General features: G+C 39.3%; 2 pseudogenes across 1 annotated transcript; both read left to right on the top strand.

Annotated features, from left to right (window-relative positions):
- The first annotated feature begins 381 nt into the window (after window positions 1–381).
- Window positions 382–5,266, top strand: LOC145486285 (uncharacterized; annotated as a pseudogene). The gene is made up of 2 exons (XR_014049262.1): window positions 382–2,011; window positions 4,391–5,266. The product of XR_014049262.1 is annotated as an uncharacterized LOC145486285 (transcript).
- Window positions 5,267–8,298: 3,032 nt separating this feature from the next.
- LOC145486796 (uncharacterized) overlaps window positions 8,299–17,399 on the top strand; it is a 35,981-nt pseudogene continuing 26,880 nt past the window's right edge.

Raw genomic sequence — 17,399 nt, 5'->3', positions numbered from 1 at the left:
TTCCAAGGTAAGAAATACAAGTTTACGTTTTTTGTGGCCGAGAACTGGGCCCCATACTGTAGAGTTAAAATGGAATAAAAATGTTTGAAATTTCTATTCTAACTTCTCTTAACTGGCTTTTACTGGACTGTTGCTTTCGATGAATATTAGGATTTTTTAAACAAGCAAACAAACAAATAAACAAACAAGCCATGAGCTCTTCAGTCCACATTATGTGGAGTCCAGTCTGTATCGAGTACAGTAGATATTTTATTTCCCGGCACCGATGCTGACCCGCAGTTTTTGGAATCATATTTGCTAATAATTGCGACGCGACGTCATAACAAGATCATTTTTACTGAAAACGCAACAGTTTCTGAGATCTTTACTTCAAACTTTAACATGTCTTCGATCGTTACAGCGGTATTCAAGGCCACTGTTGGTTTGCTTGTAAATAAAGGCAGAGATAAGGCAGCGGAGAAACTGAAAGATGGCGATATAACGGATCAAAAATTTCGTGGATTGATCGTCCGTGAAATCGACGATATCAAGTCTAAGTTGGATGGATTATCAAGAAAAGATTTGGGAGCAAGTATTAGCTCCTTTAAAGAAGGAATTGTGCTACTCTATGAAGTGTTTAATAAGGCAAGAATCAGGAACGAAGACAGGGCGGCAACTGCACAAGCAGCTTGTGCTGAAGCATTTACTCTCGCTGAAGAGATGACAATGTTGAAGCTTACTGGCTTAGATGAATCAGCTAAAAGAAAGCTCTCCAGTGCAAAGAAAAGATTCGAACACGCCCGAGAAAAAGCATCAGAAGCCTTTAACAATGAAGCTCTTGAAATACCAGATCGCATTCTAGCAATGCAGTATCGAGTTATGGCGACAATACTAGAGACAATAGACAACCCCGAGGACGCACTAGCACCATGTAGAGTGTGCGTTGAAGAACTAAACTCTTTGTCAGCAGTTCAGAATAGTTTTGATGTTCAGCTCAAGAAAGGCATTCAGGCAGTATGGGGTTTGGTTGGTAAAGATGAACGCGGAAAGATCATTTCCAGTGTCTGTCACGTGAATCGTGTCATCTACGATGTAACGCAAACAGTCGGGAAAGACATATCTCTCTGGATGTGCCCTGCTGTTGATATCGGAGAAGGCAAAGTTGATCCATTGCGTGACAGACGATTAGCTAAAGTTCTGCGTAAACAAGACATGGAGCACTGTTATGTACCATGGTCATTTGGTCAGGAGGGGGAAAAGGAGCACAAGCTGAAGCGCCCGCTTGGAATCGCTACAAACTCCAGCGGACAATTCATTGTTGGAGAGTGTGGCTATAATGAGGTAAAGATGTTTGACCCTAGTGGTCAGTTCATAAAACATTTCAGCGTCCCTAATGATGACGCTGAAACAAAGTTATATATTCATGATGTGGCCACAGACAACCAGGACAACATCTATGTACTGGTCAGATACGTGAAGAGGACTGGATCTGAGGGATTGGTTGTTTATGTATTTAGCAACACCGCTGACCTGCATCACAAGTTTCCCGTGAGGGGAGAGTACTGGGACAGACTGACAGTCACCAACAGTCAAGTACTGGTACTGAGCGACTATCGTGTGTCTGTGTACGATACTGATGGCTTGTTTGTTCGTTCTTTTGGAGAAGGAACATTGAAGGGTGCATGGGATATCACTGCTGCTAATGATGGCCGTGTTATGGTAGTGGAGCAGGGTGATTCCTGTGTTCACATATTCAGTGAAGACGGCGTCCATTTGAACAAGTTTAAACTCCAAGGACGTTATTGGTATCCAGGAATTGCATTTCACCGGGGGAGTGAACATTGTCGTCATCGCTGGTAAGGAAGGAGTGCTACTCGCCCCTGGTCTCCTCCATGTGGAAATATTCAACAAAGATGGCGACTTTGTGCGCAGCACTCAAATCCGTGAAGGAATTCGCTCCATTGGAGGAATGACAGTGACCATGGATAGACGAATTACTGTACTTCTGAAAGATCTCGATGACAAACACAAGGTACTTGTTATATAGAACATTAAAAGTAATATGATGTTATGAGGCTGTAACTGAACATTTCCTTGTGTATTAAAAGAAAGGAAATTAGCTACAGAACGCAGGGCCACTTTGGACCACCTCGTTTACACGTGTCAGAAAGAAGCATAATACAATAGGCACTTTTATGATTCAATGAGATGTAAATAAGTGGCCCTGTATTTTGTAGTTTCCCTAAATTGGATCTAAAATATAACCATTAGCTAGGGAAAGTGATCCTAATGAATTTTAGCAGCAGTTCAATTTACTTTAGAGGCATCACAACCAGCGTTTTTCTGTCATGCAATTAAAACTGAAGTAAATTTATAGATTAACAATCGATCATTCAATTACAGCAGTGTCTATCTTCCTCCTGGGCAATAGCCAGGCATTCTGCTCGTGTCTTAATCCTAGTCATTCAAAGTTTTATCTAAATCCTCTTCACAGACACATAAAAAAATGTAAAAAAGCACCCGCCAGTTTGTTAACAACCTTACACTGCTAGGCTACTCACTATCTACAACAGACAGATTTACACCAAAACTCAATAAAAACACAGAAAACATCTTTTCTATTTCTTATGGAAAATTCTGTGACAAAAAAAGAAAACAACTTGTCTACTTTGATCATCAAAATGTAAATTTTCTTTGCTTGCGATATCATTCTGTCAACAGCTTGTGCTAGTTCTGTCTCTATAGAGTTCCAGAAACACAGTGTTAAGGTGGCTGAACACAGTTTTTGATACCTATGTTTCATTCACCTTTTCTCTAAAACCCTTGATCCCTCGGTCGTCAAAAATGGCAGCAAGCTAGTTAACAACACAAACTTAATTGGTTTTTTGATGGTTAAGCTGACGTATGTGCCATTGCCATGGCAACATGAATAAATATAAACAGACCTTTAAAATCGGTTTTGTTTATTTGCAGAAAATCTAGTCATTAGATTTTCTTTATAATTTGCATGCAACAAGTTTGTAATGATTCTCACAAGTTAACCCCATTTTGCTAATAATTTAACAGAGAGATCTTTAATAATTATTATCCCTTGTTGATTGTTCACTGGAATATCTAGAATTTCCTTTGTTAAAGTTCAGTTATTTTCAATACTCCAGTTACTTATTTCCTAAAGTATTTTCCTGCCAAATTTCATGAAATTCTAATGAGTGGTTCTCGAGAAATAGGGGTATTTCCGAGAGTGCAATTTTCATTCAATCGCAATTTTTTGACTTATTACACATGCACTGCATTTAACTGGGTTCTTTTGGTAAGAAAGAAAAAGCTGAAAATTGCTGGGTTCTTTGCATCGTTACCTTTTCTAACATATCTTTGTAATGAAAGACTAAAGCCATCAATACATTGCGTTCAATTATAGAGAAAAATAGCACAGATACTGCGGGTGTTGAGTAAATAAAATGATCGCTCTATTGATGGCATGTTTGTTTTTTGCAATCCTTGTGCGTGCGCTGAATGGCATCAGCAAAAGCGCAAGTGAAAACTGTGTTCAACCACCTTAAACCAATCAGTGTGTGTACTTTCTTTGTGCTATTTTCTAACTAAAAAAAAACAAACAAACAAACCCAAATCTTCTCACCCAATGTTCTGACCAGTGGAAGAATAAACACACATGTGAACAGAACCGTTTGATATGATTTATCAAATTTTGAGCAGTGTTATTTTCCAGATGAGCCTGGGTGCAGGGTATTTACCTTTGTTCTTGCTCTCCCCCTTATCCTAGGACATTTGACCCACTTATTAATTGTCCCCAACCTGGAGAATTTGCCTTTTTTTAATTTTTTTTTCTTTTTTGCAAATAATACCACTAGTGGAATTGACTGATGCATAAGAAAAGTTATGTTATAACACAATTATGCCAGTATGATTTATGTTATATACTGTGCAACTTAAAGGGCACCTAACCCCAAAAATGGCTATTTGCTTAAATGAAACTACTTGTCATTCGAAGCATTTCTGCAAAAAGCATTTTGCATTGGGTTGAATCATGGAACTGCTGTGCCTTTTGGAAATCATGCTTGAATTGTTACATGACGGCATGTAGGAAGTCTGGGGTGGGGTATACTGATGAGCTATATCCAGGAACCAAACAGGATAGCACCTCAGTCAATCCTCTGACTATTTGCTTAGGAAAATGGAAAACAAATTAGGCATTCCAACATATTTAGGGACTAAACGTCCAAAGTTTGTTGCAAAAAAAAAATGTTTTTTTGTTGTTGGAGTCAGGGTTATTTTTTGATTGGGAAGACTCTTAACTTTCGTCAATCATGACAAGCTTCTTTTATAGCAATTTAAAAGGCTTTGAGAGCAATTTGCAATGCTTCAAGCAACGATGGGAAAGACTTCTTTGCAGATGAGCTGTGAATCAGGAATGGAGAGCTAGATGTGAGGTGGAGGTACAGGCAAACTAAAAGTTGTAAAGAAAACTCAAGGGCTGCATTGATCTTGTGGCATATATATATATATTTTTTGGAGTGGCGCTTTGTTCTAAAATTTGACCCTTTTGTAGAAGTGAGCTTTTAGGTAGCATTTAGTTTATCAAATCAAGGGATATATGGCTAATGTTATGATTATAACAAGCTCAACCAAAAGACTGGTCTTGATCGATTGAAATTCGTATTGTTTGGACCTGTACTTTTTAAGCCGCATGAAGCAACTGGGGGCTAGGTGCACTTTAAACTTCGTCTAAACTGTAGAGTGTATGAAGTACTTTCCTGGATTGGTTTCTAAAGACCCATTTGAAAGGTTTCAACATTTGCCTCAACACGCAGTCAACACTTTGTTGAACCAAATGTCGGGCGCGTTTGAACAGGCCGTCCAACATTGTTGAAAGCATAAAAAATGTTGAAAGCTTGTCAGAAGCGTTTTGAATCAAACTTAAAGCGATTTAAACTTTTATTCAACATCGACTCAACTTTTTCTTTGTTCTCGAAAATGTTGAATGATGTTGAAGCGGTTTGAACATTCCATTCAACAATTGTAGAGCACATGCATGCTGACATCAGGCCACAAAAGTTTTGTTTAATCTGGAAGAGAAAGTCTGGTTTCTAGTCCTTAGTTCCTCACAATCGAATTTCTCAAAGTGTTGGTTCCTTTGTTGGCGCAATGTTGACATTGTAGAACGGCCTCCAAATGATTTTGTTTTTGCATCCAACATTAGCCCAACATCTGTTCAACTTTTGTTGAATGAATGTTGGTTAAATGTTGAAACCGTTTGAAGGGGCGTGAATAATACCCTTTTAGACACTCTTACGATTCTTACCTTTACCATAAACAAAGTAACAATTGGCCAGTCACTTGTCTTGTGTGCCTTCCTGATATCCTGTGATATTAATTATCCAGGTGTCCAGGAACTCAGAATAGATGCTATTTTTTTATTATTATTATTCCATAAAATTTGAAAACCAAAGAACACTGTTTTTTGGTCTTAACTGTAACTGGTTCAAAGTTAAGAAACTTTTTGCTCATTTATTAAGTCAAATGTCTGCCAGTAATGGTTAAACACAGGAAGAACAACAGTGTTGAACATGTCATGCTATTATGCCACCTTATAACTTATAAAAACTCACTTCCCTGTAGAAGGGTCACTTGTTTTAACAGGGTATGATGAGGACATAATCATGACTAAAGGAAATATGCAGTGCACAGATAATCAGCGTCTGTAGAGCAGGGCTAACATTTGAATGAGAGCTTTTCTCTCAAATTGCAGAATGGTGAGAGTTGTCAGACAATTAACGGGTGTGTGAATTGCTGTTTAGCAGAATACAGCCAAGAGTTGTGTCAGTATGCATTACACACATGCAGAAAACTGCTCATTTAACTTCTTGTCAAGCTTATGGTTTGCAAAACCTCCTAAATTTAGAGTGTGCCACCTGTTTTATAAGTACAGTATATTTGTAAATATGATATGTTTCTGTGAGACTTCATTTTCTCATTGTATTAAAAGAACAGTTCAATTATTCATGTAGTGCAGCTGACTTGTAAGCACTCATAAATTACATTCCTGAGATTCTGTCTAATTTAGCTAACTACATCATGTAAAGAAATGAGATTTTTTTGAGATATACTGTAACCTGAAGATAGGCATTACTCATTTTTACTGGAACGAATATTTTTATATACTATAGATAATCATATTACCAGTAATTAGTAAAGAGACTGCGTAAAACAAGGTACTGAATTATCTAGAATACATGTATGTAGTTTAGTTATCCAATCAGAGAACACTTAATATTATAATATAATGCTTGTATAATGCTAGAGGGTGTACAATATAACACACACTGTGACTGGATAATAGTTGGGGCCAGATTTTCTTATTAGGCTAAGGGCATTATGAGCAATGTTCGCTAATGCCCTGCCACCTGCCAAAAAATAAACTGCAAATATTATCATGAGCCATATTGTTTCTCACTCTCTGAGGATTTTACTTGGAAAATATGGCCCTTGTGCAGCCCAGAAATAGACTATGAGCAATCAGTCCTTCGCTTAGTCCCTGGTGTGTGATGTGAAAAAAAACCTTCAGGAAAGAATTGATGCACAAAATTGTGGGGGCGAGAAGTTTGTGAAAGGAGCACATCTCTCTGTCAGGATTTTGCGCGGCCACTTTTTCCTCAAGGGTTTTGTTACAGTCACGCATGATGGACTAAGTGAAAGAGAGAATGCCCGTAGTCTAGTCCAGAAAGGCCTCCAGTAATTTTCTCCCAATAATGCCCTTGTGCTTGGAGGAGTAATTATTAACTAGTAATGTGCATAGCAAGTCAATGACAGTAAGCCATTGTAGATCTAGGAGAGGGGGCCTGGGCTCCCCTTTGCATCATCCTCAGAATCGGAGCAAGGATTGACCTATCCTAATTCTGTTTGTGCCCCTGCCTCCCCTCCCCCATCTTTTGAGCTCCTCAAGATTTTCCAATGACAAGTATAGGGAACTGTGAGATTGTGTGATTACAGTTCCCCTATTTTGTTAATCAGTTTGACCATCAATTGTAAATATTTCATTTGTATTGTTGTGTATCATGCAAGTTTCTTGTATTTTTGTTGCTGCAATAAAATGTAATGTTTAGTTATCCCCTAAGTTTCAAGTCTTCACTATTGTTATAAATTATTTTATCATAGCTACAGTATAATAAAGCTCATAGCTACCCCCCCCCCCCCACCCCCTTAACTCCCTTCTGTCCTCTGCATGGGCAAGTGATTCACACATCCTTCATTCAGGACTCATTTTGGCTCATAGTAGCTAGCTGTGCTTTTACCTGATTGAGATTTTCATTGCTGGAAGGAATTGAAAGAGTAGACAGCTTTGTCTGATATATGAACGCAAGTGTGTTTGAGTTTTAAAATTAATGTGTAAATTCACTCCTGGGGGTGGAGGTAACACAATCCTGTGGGTTTTTTTTTCACCAATGTTTTTGAACCTCTTTAAAGAAGATGGAAAACTGATACTGCAAAGCTTTAGAAGTGAGGCCATCCCCACAAAATGTTTTGTTTTCCGTCTCATTTCCTTTTGTTAAAGTGGGTTGGTCGGTTGGGCAAAAAATAAAAAAATAAAAAAAAGGAAAACAAAATTGGTCAAGGGAGCCTGAGTCAGTGACACAATGCTATTAAATAAAACCTTTGTTTCCAAGTATGCAATGCTGAGAGATATATGGAACGACGTTCACAAACATTTCCGATTTAATGTACAGGCAGAGCAAATTAGTTATAAAAGATTCCTATTCAAAATAAAGTCTTGAACACATGTTTTTTTTGTATTCAAAACAGAGAATGTAAATTAAGTTAAAAGTAAAATTATGCTTGTCACACATTGTATCTGGAATATGTTTTCTTTCACTTTTGCAAAAAAATGGGTCAGATGGACGACGGGAAAGGAAACATTTTATGGGGAAGGCCTGATCCCGAAATCGGACCTGAAATGATCCCCAGTCCCGAATTGATCCCCAAATTTGCTCAGCCTGAACCCAAAACAATTTTCAGAACATCTTGGAATCAGTTCAGAGCACTGAAAATAAAAGAGGGTACTTAAATTTTTTAACAATTTTTCCAACAAATAATCTTTTTTTACTTTGCCCCGCAAATGTCCTATCCTAGGGGCAGGGGGGGGGGGGGGGGGCATTGTTAAAGGTAATGTTAAAGGCAATGTTATCTTTCAGTTTTTATGAAACATTCATCTTTCCATGACTATTTTAAATTTCCTAATTGCGTTTAACACAAAACGTATGAACAATGAGTTGATAAAACTCGTTTGAGTTCTGTACTTTCCAAATGAATCCACTCTCACCACCACATTTGGAAGGTTGCTTCCTCGTGCGAAACAAGGATGGCGGAAAGAGGCCTAGACAGCTTTTTGGAGCAGGACGTCCAATTTGTAAGCGCTTGGTTACTGTTGTTATTCAATGGAAATGTTTAATAGAGATCGGATTCAAAGGTGACTTATAGCTTATCACTGGTAGTGAAACATAAAAATACGGGTATAAAGTCAGAAATACGGGTGTGAAGTCCCGCGGGCATAAAATCCCGCGACGAGACGGAATGTCAATTGTTGCATTATTGGCCAAATTTTTGTCAATTTCGAGGAGAACAGTGTGTTGTTGCCTTCAAAAACCATGACAATGGTTACGAGTATGTTTTAATTAACGAGTGACAACGGCTCTTGTCGCCCTAAACTCTAAATGGGGAAAATGGGCTTCGAGAAAACCTAACTGGCTGGAAACTACTGTGTTTGACCCTAGGAAGTGAGGGAGGACAGGGGGGTCAGAACCTCCCCATCCCGTTCCTCTATCTCCCGACTCCCGGCCTCGTCCGCCTTGCGTCCGTCCCCTGTAGATAAGGAGACTCACAACACATCCTAGTCATTTAGCTGCGCAATCCTTAGGGGTTTTCTTTTCCTTTTTTCCTTTGTTTTCAGCCTTGCTCCTCTTACTCACGTCTTTTGACAGCTTAAGCAACAACATTTCATGACCTATGACGTAACCACTGTAAAAGGGTTTCCAATTTTACCGGAAGTAGGCCTCAGTTGTTTTAGCCCAAGGGCCCATTCTCGTTTTTCCGTCGGCCCAGAAGTCTCAAAATAGGTTAAATGTAAGTGAAATAACATTTTGAGCTCTTGTTTTTTTAAAGTATTTTTAAACTTAATAAATGATTCCCGCCTTCTTTGAACTCCCACTTCCCGCCCCTTTCTCTCGTTTCCGGCCCCATCCTCTCCCGCCTCCGCCCCCTATTCTCCCGGGTTTCCACCCCCTGGCCCCCATCCAACTAAGAAATTAACTGGACTCGGGAATCAGCCCGAGCAACCCCACGCGCTTGCTGCTAGAGAGGGACTTGTCACGGGTTCCAAAGTACCGTCGAATCTGCTCCAAATGGAAATAAAGACACTTAGAGAACTTGGACTTCACAAGTTTATTCTTCGTAACTTCAACTTCGATTTAAATCGAACTACACTGAAGAGTACTTTACTTACAGTAGCGAGGAACAAGATTGGATCAACTTAGGCACAATTGACTGGAGGCTGAATAAAGCTAGCTTGAAACCTGAAAGTAGCCTGATTAAATTCAGCTGCATATTGAGTAGAGCCAGCTTGAAGCCTAAATAAATTCAGCTGACGAATGGCGATCTCAACAAAACTAGTTTCTAATATACATCTGCAGAATGTATGTGCAGCCTAGATAGCTGTGTAAAGTCAGTTGAGCTTTTTTCGCTGAATCAGCGGCAAATACATTCATTCTATTCAACCCGCATACAAATTGTTATTTATGCAGGTGTAAGATCTAAAGTTTGCAGAAAGTACATTATTTAATGCACTATTTGTAAAGGTTTCCAGGCAAAAGATAACTTCCAGAACATCAAAAATCCTCTTCCTCGCGCAGAGTAATTTCATCAGGTTCACAAAGACATTTTTCCTCGTAGTCTTGCAAATTTCGGTGATTTACATACATACATACTTTACTGGAACTCCCTTTAAATATATTTTGTAACGTTTCGCTAATTACACTGGAGTATGTTCATTATGTATGGTTCGTGTTAACTGTAGAAGTATTCTAGGCCTGAATCCCTAAGGGGCTAGTAGGCTATTTAAGAATTTGTAAGTTATGCAAGAGCCACTCGGAGGCATCTCTTTCAACTTTGCTTTTGCTGTTATATCGTGGGATATTGAACGAGCGAGCGTTCCCGCTTCGATCGCGCAATCCTTCACTGAGGGAGATCCTTTTCATGAGACTGCTTCACGAACATTGTTTCCTCGTCTTTTGGACGTTAAGTTTGATCAGAAGTTCTCTGCATTCAAACGCGATCTCGACGAGAAACAAGCTGCCACTCAGTCTGAATTGTAGAGGCTAAAAACGGTATCCAAGGCTTCGAGTTCTTTTAACTCTAAAGTACAATACGAGTTCAGCAACTCTCTGCTGGATGCAACAGACGGGACCAGCAAGACCATCTCAAAAGGAAACCTTTCAGAAGCCAAGTTATTTCGTTCCGCGGACAAGAACCCCGCTGTTTGGGCAGCAGTGCAAGTACGAATCGACGAACTCGCCGAAGATTCAGAGGAAGAGAAAAAGCTCTGATCAGCCGAAATACGAACGTCAGCTAAGATCCGGGAGAAAAAGCGGAAAAATGCGTCTAGCTGGCCAACTCTACAGCTACCCGCTCTACATCCAGTGAAGCTCCATCCACTCATGGCCTGTCCACTGGCAATTATTTTTCTTCTAATCAGCCTTTTTGTTTTTTTCGCATGCAGTCCTTTCGTGGACGTCAGCCTCAACTAGCAGACAAGTGTTTCAGATGCGGCCAAAGAAGCGACTGAGCAAATCCATCTTCCTGCCCAAGCCGTTTTAGAGGAGCCGCTGCAGCCCCTCCAAGCAGTAAAAATACATACTTATGGCAAATACCAAGCTGCATTGAAGAGAATGGGATAAGCTGAGTATATAATTTTTTCAATTTAATCAAATGATTGGGAGACTTTGACCCAGTTGAACTTATTGATAATTTTGTTGAACCATGTGATTCAAGGTTTTTTGGAAGTCTTGAAAAGACAATTTACTCTAAGGGGCTGAAAAATTTCCGTAGCTGTTCATTCATCGTTCGCGTAAATTTTGGTTATGTAAATTGTGCCCATTACTTTTGACTTTGTCATGGCAACCGCAAACTTCGTATAGGTTTGGACAAAAATCAACTTTTTCGACATACTTCTGTATTTTTTTCCAGCTTTGTTCATCATTTTGCTGAATTTCACTAAATTGTACATTTCATAAGCATTCTGGCTTCATAAGCATTCTAGATTATTTTTTGACTTTTTAAGAAAATAGTAATATCCAAGATGGTGGGTCAAATGACGTCATGCGACGTCACAGCCAAAAACTATGTCATTATTTTATAGAACAAGCTCAGGGCTTCTTGTACCTTAATAGAACGAAAACCCAAGGAGGGGGTTTCATCCCCCTTGTGCCACGATGGGAGTGTTAGTCCGAGGGTTAACAGTTGTACTAACCCTGATGACTGAATGAATGAATGAATAAAAGACTGATTATCAGGACAGAACGCATTATATTTAAGTTAAAGGCAACCTTATGGTTAATGTAGATTTTTTAAATCATATAGGCGCTTCTTGCTTTATTCGCGATACTATTTTTGATGGGTATTAGATTCTCTTTATTTACATTCCACCCTCAGCTCAGTTTTGTAATACTGAATCACTCAGCCATCCAGTCCAGTATAGTGATTTGTCGAGCAGGCTATTTCTGATCTTCTGACCACAGGTTCAGTGGTCGAGTGTGCGTGTGCTCCTGCTGTTGTTAACCCGTTGTCAGTTTCCATACAGTTGGAGTTCTGGAAGAATAATGTTTCGTATCTCAATTCCAGTGTTTTGCAGACGTTGCTCGCAAACTATCTTGTATTGTATGCTCGGATGTTAGCGCTATTGGATTGGCTGCTTTTATTGCCATTGGTAACATTGCCTGTTTTCGCACAAAAACTGAGATCCTATGTAGACGAATACCAGATCGAGTACCACGTGGAGAGAACTCCTCTGTGTTTGTTTTGCTTTGAAAAGTTTGCACATCTTCTTTCAGGGTGCTCTGTTAAGTGGTTTACTGACAACCAATCTGTACCTTTGATCGTCGATTCTGGTAGTATGAAACTGTGTTCGCTTCAACTCGCCGGTGGTATATTTCATACCGCCAAAGAAAGTAATACCAAAATCGAGGCCGAGTTGATACCTCGTTCATTTAACGAGAAAGCTGATTACTTATGCAAGATCGTCGATTGATGACTGGTCAGTTAAAGATAGCTATTTTCATGAAGTAACCTCTCATCGGGGTCCCTGTTCAATTGATTACTTTCCCAGTTAAAAAAAAAAAAAATTCAAGTTTTTCCCAGTTTCTATTCGAAGATTCTCTAGCATTTAGTTGCGTAGGAGAAACCTGTTGGCTGGTGCCACCTGTTTCGTTAGTTAAAAATGTCATCCGCCACATATGTTTTTGTCAATAGAACTGGTTACTCTTTATTGGCCTTTCAGCTCCCTTTTGGCCTTTTTGGTGGATCGTAGGTGGAGTTTCAGATCTTTTGTTATTGATTTTCTCTTCGTTGAGAACGGTAAAGATGTTTATCTCCATGGGGCAAATAACAGTTCCCTTTTGACTCGGAGAATTTTAGTTGCTTGTCGGCGCTGTACAGTCCAGTATCCAGTAGAACCTGTCTAGGGAGAAGTCATGCCGCGCGGTCACGATTACGCTGTTTTAGGCCGTTGGGCCATGTCACCTTTGTGCGGGACTGCCCGTTTATCATGTGTTGATCTTAGGTGATTGCACTGTTTTAGGCCATTGGGCCATGTCATCTTTGTGCGGGACTGCCCGTTTATCATGTGTTGATCTTAGGTGATTGCACTGTTTTAGGCCATTGGGCCATGTCATTTTTGTGCGGGACTGCCCGTTTATCATGTGTTGATCTTAGGTGATTGCACTGTTTTAGGCCGTTGGACCATGTCATCTTTGTGCGGGATTGCCCGTTTATCATGTGTTGATCTTAGGTGATTACACTGTTTTAGACCGTTAGGCCATGTCATTTTTGTGCGGGACTACCCGTTTATCACATGTTGATCTTAGGTGATTACACTGTTTTAGGCCGTTGAGCCATGCCATTTTTGTGCAGGACTGCCAGTATATAGTGTGCTGAATGCAAGATTTAGGCCTCTGGGCCTTCCTTATGTTCTGATCTGCGTGTTGTTGCATTTTTTTTCTAATTGTTCTCACATTTCTTTTGTTATCTTTCAAGTATACAAAGTGGCTGTGTGTTTACTTCAAAGGTTGCCCACTCAAGAGATCCAGACGACTTCGCAAGTCAGCGGAAGGTCTTCCCTTGCGTGCCTGTAAAGCAAAGGCCCCTTCAACAACAGAGCGTTATTCAAGTGACTTTCAAACATTTAGAGAATGGTCTTCGCGCTTTGAGGAAGTCGCTTGTTTGTCGTCTGATGAGACGTCTTTTGCTCCTTATTTGGAGTATTTTGCTGCAGCAGAGTTCCCTCTACTCCACACTTGGTTCTGCCTGTTATGGCATAAATTGGGCACACCATCGGTATGGCTTTCCGACTTGTGATTTGACTTGTGATAGAAGTGTTCTCGAGGCGGCTAAAATTGAACTTGCAAAACCTGTTTCCATAAAAAGGGGGGCGCTGTTACTCCCGAGATGATCTTGAGGATATATAATAGGTTTGCGGGCGTCAAGGCTAATCCTGCTAATCTTCGCTTAGCTGCAATTTGCGTGACTGCCTAGTCGGCTTTTCTCCGCGGCAACGAGTTAGCTTGCCTTCGTTGCTGTAACGTTAGTTTTTGCGATGCATTTGTCAAGATTTATATATGCATGTAAGAGCAAAACAGATGTTTATTATATGAAATTTTTAGTTTTAATTTTATGAATTTATTTTCTCCGGAGATGTAGCATATTTTGCTGTCAAAAAATTCGTATTGAAATAAAGTTTTAGACTTGGCATGCGTTTGCGGAACTAGGATATCTTATACACTTGTTTAATCTACATAGCTTAAGAACAGGGGCCGCTAAGGAGCAGGCATCAGCAATCTACACTTTTTATGTCACGGCAGATAGAAGACTGATCGAGCCAAGGACGGCTAGCCACGGCTATATTACGATAGGTTAGAATCTTTACTTTCAGTGTCTAGAAGTTTGCACACTTAGATTCCTTTGTTCTCTTTCTTTATTTTCGAAAGCGGGCATCAATAAACGAGATGCCCGCCCCTGATGCTGTATTTGTGTTTCTTAAGATTAGTTACAAAATATTTTATAATCGTTTCAGGGTGATTAGAGTATAAATATATTTTGTAACATTTCGCTAATTACACTGGAGTATGTTCATTATGTATGGTTCGTGTTAACTGTAGAAGTATTTTAGGCCTGAATCCCTAAGGGGCTAGTAGGCTATTTAAGAATTTGTAAGTTATGCAAGAGCCACTCGGAGGCATCTCTTTCAACTTTGCTTTTTAATTTTCTCTTTATTTACTGCTGTATTTTCTTTATGATGATGTAACGCTCACTGTACCCTGCATCAATAAACGAGATGCCCGCCCCTGATGCTGTATTTGTGTTTCTTAAGATTAGTTACAAAATATTTTATAATCGTTTCAGGGTGATTAGAGTATAACAAGGCTTTTCAGTCACAATGAACTAACTATTAAAAAATACTAGAAATTAAAAAACTTATTTACAATAATAATTTAAATGATTTGAGCGATTTGCAGACGCTTACCACGTTCAATGAACCGAAAAAAAAAAAAAAACATGTTACACAGAGAAAAAGATATCATGCATACACGCGTCCTGAGAAAAACATTTCCTAGTGCATGTTAGGGTTAAACAAATTCAAAAGTCAAATAGTTCACCGCTAAGTGGCTGTGATAAAACCTGAAAAAAAAAAAAAAAACAACAACAACAAAGCAAACAAACAAAAAAAGAAAGGAACAAAACAAATCAGGCCTGAACGGTTTGTTTGTTTCTTCGAAGTCTTTATGACGTAGATCAAATGTATGAATTTCATGTATTCCATTTCATGGAATGTTTAGTTGTCCATTGAGGATCACAACGGATATCATTAAGTTATACGATTCCTGTTATCCAGTCTTATTTAGCTCAATTTCGTCATTTATGAATACAATTAATGCAAATTCTATTTCATGGAATGTTTATTTGTCCATTGAGGATCTCAAAGGATATCATTAAGTCACATTCCTGTTATCCAGTCTTACTTAGCTCAATTTCCTCATTTATGAATACAATTAATGCAAATTCTATTTCATGGAATGTTTATTTGTCCATTGAGGATGTCAACGGATATCATTAAGTCACATTCCTGTTATCCAGTCTTATTTAGCTCAATTTCCTCATTTATGAATACAATTAATGCAAATTCTATTTCATGGAATGTTTATTTGTCCATTGAGGATGTCAACGGATATCATTAAGTCACATTCCTGTTATCAAGTCTTACTTAGCTCAATTTCCTCATTTATGAATACAATTAATGCAAATTCTGGTTGAGTTGTTTGCTTTCAGAGTAAGGCTGAAGGGTCAGGAACATGAATTCTTTAAGTTTCTGTGAAAACAAATATTACACCAATACAGCGAATAGCATCCGATTCTTAGAAAAGTGTTCACAGTTTCCCGGAATCTACAATACTACGCGAGGAAAAGGTCGCGGGCAGCAAACGCATAAATCAAGTAGTCTGTCTGACAACTGTTCGTGATTTCCGGCCATATATATGCAGTTGACCGTCTATAGTTCAACATATCAGGTCATTCAAGTGAAGTTATTTTTATGGCAATTTTGCAGTGCGAGCTAATTTAAGAAGGTTTCCCATGATAGGGAACACATCCTTTGCTGGCGATACGCTCAGCAGACAAACTGACTTGTCATGTGATTTTTACGTCACCCGAGTGAATGAGGGGAATCCCCGTGTCAAATGAGCTCAAGTAATTCAATGGCGCCTTTTGAAATGTAAATTTCTGGTGTTAGAGGAACGTGTCGCGTGAACTCTATGTGACACAGGCCTCATGTGAGGCAATGAGTCGTTCAAGATAATTAATCTAAACACGGCAGACCTGGATTTGTGAAGGACTATTACGTGCACTGCTCTGCCAACATGTCAGTCACCCTTTTTGTATTTCATGTTTTCATGCAAACCTTAAATATATTTAAACTTTTGTTCTAGTGGAGTTATTCTGGAAGTGAAGCGCCAATTGCAAGATTAACAAGTGTAGCCTGATCTCTGTTATTATAAGGGCCGGGAGAAAGGTAGCTGCGGAGGGGTTATGGCGAGCACATATTTGGTCGTTAATGTTGTAGTTTTGATCACTCAACCGATGCGCCTTTTTGAGAAATAATTGTCAATGCGCTGAGAAGAAACTAATGAGGACAAACTTGAACCAGTTAAAAAGTTACACTGAACCCTGCTGAATGAAAGCTTCACGGCTTCAACAAATTGAGGCTACATTACTGGAAATGCAGTCTTGGCTGAAAATCTGATTAAAAAAAAAATAGATAAGTAAGGACTAAGTGGAGTCCAATTCGGTCTGTTATCATAAGAGTGATACCGTAAATCCTCGAATCGGCGCCCCCCTCGAATAAGCGCCCTCTTCGAATAAGTGCCCCTCCTGTCGGCCAAAATTTAAAATATGTGCCCCTGACGAGTACTGAGACAGCAAAGGACGTATAGTTTTCGTCGTGTAGTATTAGATTTGTACATTGTTTCAGTTTGTGAACACGTTCAACACGTTAAGTACTAACGGTGCCGCGATTTTAACTTAGGGATCAGCTTTTTACATCGATAAACAGCTTATGTTGTTGTTTACGTGCAGAGGATGTATTAAAAAAAAAATGGTCATGTCAGGCCACAATTTGGGAAAAATTAAATAAGCGCCCCCCCCTGGATTAAGCGCCCCCATCGAATAAGCGCTCCCCATGTTCTCCTAAATATGAAATAAGCATTTACATTAACAAAATCGGACGACTGCGCAGCAGGAGTCCGATTTGTTCATCACGAGTATGATTACAGACCGAATTGGACGACACGAAGTCTTACCAATTACCAATTAATCATAAAAATTACAATTTCTGAGAAAAGAAGAACAGCCAAGTTATGAAAGAAAGGGAAAATTTGCATTAAAATACCTACAAAGGAGATGTAAACATTCTAAAGCCACCGCACCTCCTACCGGCAATTAGACGCGAAAAACACAAAAGCAAGCGCGCACGCGCAAGCACGTAACTACAACTTTGAATGCGATTGGTTTATTTAAAATACAACTTTGAATGTGATTGGCTTATTGAAGTGTCCGACAACACACTGTCCAATAACAAACTGTCCAAT

The sequence above is a fragment of the Orbicella franksi genome, chromosome 5 (genome assembly GCF_964199315.1).
Source record: "Orbicella franksi chromosome 5, jaOrbFran1.1, whole genome shotgun sequence".
NCBI classification, from domain to species: Eukaryota; Metazoa; Cnidaria; class Anthozoa; order Scleractinia; family Merulinidae; genus Orbicella; species Orbicella franksi.
The sequence above is the reverse complement of the archived record's forward strand: the minus strand, read 5'-3'. Positions and strand labels throughout refer to the sequence as shown.